Source organism: Colossoma macropomum, unplaced genomic scaffold (genome assembly GCF_904425465.1).
Source record: "Colossoma macropomum unplaced genomic scaffold, Colossoma_macropomum, whole genome shotgun sequence".
Taxonomy (NCBI): Eukaryota; Metazoa; Chordata; class Actinopteri; order Characiformes; family Serrasalmidae; genus Colossoma; species Colossoma macropomum.
The window spans coordinates 35,221,146-35,224,413 of NW_023494793.1; positions in this window are offsets into that span (position 1 = coordinate 35,221,146).

The following is a 3,268-nucleotide window of genomic DNA, read 5'->3' on the forward strand; positions in this document are numbered from 1 at the left end:
CAGTAGCCAAGGGACATCAGCAGGTTTGGATGAGCAAGTGAGGCTGCCTCTTCAGATGAGCTAAGGAGCTAACAGAGCTAACCAGTACAACACTGGATGCTGGTGGAGACTCGTCATTTTCTATGGGTGGTATTTTACTCTTTAGTGGACAATGTACCAACATGTTAGTTTGTCAGAGAAATGTATTTTCACTGCTGGACCATGCTAACATTAGCTAGACTAGTTAGCAAAAACCTGCACCAGATTTGGGTGAAGAAGCCAAACTCATAACTCATAACTTACATACTGCACTATAAAAGTTGGTATGGAGCCATTTGAGATCCAGTCTAAACATCAGCTGCTGGTTTATAGTCATGTGACTGGTGTCCCAGATCATCCAGACTTCCCGAATTCTGATTCATTCAGAAGATATGCAGAAGATGGCTATCCTGGCTAACAAAAACCCATGCTCACAGTAGGCCCAAATTAGTTACATGATGTATTCTACCATATTGGGTACGAAGAAAATGCATTCAAGACCACCATCGGTGCATATAGATTCAAACATGTTTTCCCGTTCATTTCTTTAACACATAGTCCTGTTTAACAAGCTCACTGAATTTTAAATGAAGCAACATGCCACTGTTAGGAATACATTACCTGCATGCTATTGACATTTAACTGCGGTTTGAGAAAGGTGCGAGCCAAGAAGCAAGCCTGAAGCGTTATTTCAGGAAGGAAGAGCCCACCACAACACAACGCAACACACACACACAACCTCTAATGAACCAATTATCTTCACACTGCAAACACAGGAAGGCAGCGGAAGTGCTGAGTTCTCATCCGCTTCATTTTACCAGCACAAACACCATCTTTGATCAAGGGAATAGTTTACATGTATTTATAGCCCTTAGTGGTCATGTGATTAGTTGAAAGGCAGTCAGCCATAATCTGTAATTCAGACACGGCCTACGTAGGCGAAGATTGGCATTCACTAGAAGTGAAAAGGCATTTTGTGTGTTAGAATATGCTCGAACACAGTCAAACAGAAGTGTCCAGCGTGCATTTTCAAGAAAATTCAATAAAAATGCACCAACTGGAAAGCAGATTTGGACATGGCACAATAAATTCAGAGAGGAAGGCTGCCTGTGCAGGACAAAGGGATCTGGACGACCACCGGTATCAGAAGATATTACATTTGTGAAGCTTTGTGAAATTGGTTATAAAATCTACATCCCTCTGAATTTCTTGTTTGAATTTTGATGAATAAATCTTGTACTGTTCAACATGAAGCCTATTTAATTTCATTTGCCTACGACATGTATTTACTCAGATGTGCACATCTCTAATGATGTCAATATACATATATATATATATATATATGTGTGTGTGTGTGTGTGTGTGTTTGTGTGGGAGGGTGACATATCCTGTTTCCTGTTTATGTTTATGTGTATAAAATAGTGTACATAAATATAATTTTTTTCAGTATTCATTGTGTCCACACTTTGTCTTTATCACAGCTCCCATTCTCTTCAGGTGACTTGTGTTCAGTTTTTGATAGAAATCTGCAGGGATATTTTTCCACACCTCCAAAGTTCAGTCTTAGAAGTTGGTTGCATGTTCTGCTTCTTACAATCCAAGTAATCCCAAACACATTCAATGATGTTGAGGTCTGGACTCTGGGGTGGTCAGTCTCAGTCCATTGTTCTGAGAACACAAGCAGCTTCTTTGCCTGGTTTGCAAATGTTTTCATTTCTCAGTGAGGCTTCTTAACAGCTACACATCATTTCAGACCCATAGTGCTGAGTTGTCTTCTCACAGTGGAAGGATGGACAGAAACACCTGTGGATTTTTCAGATCTGAAGCACCTTGATTTTCTCCTCTCTCCTAAAGATGAAAGCTTAAATTGCTGTTTATTTATTTTAAATACATAAACTGTATATTTTAATAATTTTTGAACTCCAGGTTTGGAAACTCCTGTTTCTCTAAGTGGATTATCTTCTATCTAATCTCCTCAGAAATATCTCTGGAAAAATGAATAACTTGTCCTCGATGACAATTTTATATAGAAATGTAACAAATGAATGGTCTCTGATTTTTTCACAGTACTGTATATGTATTGAGATATACAGAATGGTTGATGTATTGTAGGAGAGTTTCATTGACATATTGGAGACTTCTCATCAGAGAAGTTATATATTTAATAAACAGTCTTATGTTCTTTACACTCAAGTCAAGCTCTGTTTCATGGTTTACAGTACTGTATCTCTAACTGATGTCAAACTAATCTACTCTCATCCTCACATTCTTTTTCCAAGATGTTCTCTGCAGAGCCAGACCAGGTTGATTTTACACAGCACAACAGCACCATCTAGTGGTTGGTGTTTATAAGGCAAGGGCAAGTAAAGCCTAAGGCCTCAGATGATCTACAGAGAGACTCTGTTTGCGATTAATGGGTCAAATAAATAATTCAGAGTGGAGAGCTGTTCTTGGAGTCACTGTCAATTTGTTATTACACACTTTTCATTTCCTTCCATGCTGTGTCTTGTGTATGGTGATCATAAATGTCTTGCTCTACCACCAAGCTACGAAGCAAGACAGACGAAGCTGAGTCAGAATGTATAGTTTGTTCTTTTTAACATAGAGATGTATTTAAAGTTTGAGCACCGTGTTTTGTTGATTCGTTGAAGTGCAATAAGTGAACACATCCCTCACAAGGAACACACTGTACACAACTACTGTTTATTTGTGGAATTTAACACAGAAAAAATGTAACTTTGAAAATCAGGAAAACTGGATCAGGGGTGTTCAGACTTTACCTGGCTGTACCTGGACACTCTGAATCTCATTTTAATGCTGTGAAAACATGAATCAATAAAATGAAACTGTGTTTGAGTTTATTTCTGCTTTATAAATCGGGGGGTGGAAATACATAAATGATTTGATACTATATTTTGGATGATTTGTATTTTACTCAAGTATTATTGAAATTGAACACTTGTGTTTTCACTCAGTTACGTTTCCAAGATAAGAAACCTACTTTTGCCTGTTTACATTTTCATTTAGACTTAATCTCAGGGCAGGAGACTTTTCCCTTCTTCTAAAATGTTTCTGTTGCAGTAACACTTTGACACAGTTCCCATCTTTTCACTTAAGATCGTTTCTCTGTACTTTTTCACTCTAGTTTATAACTAACTGCTAATGTTTCAGTGTCATTTGGTAGATAAGGCCAAACTAAATCACTGATATTACTGATAGAAATTAGCTTCACATGTCTAAACATTCACAT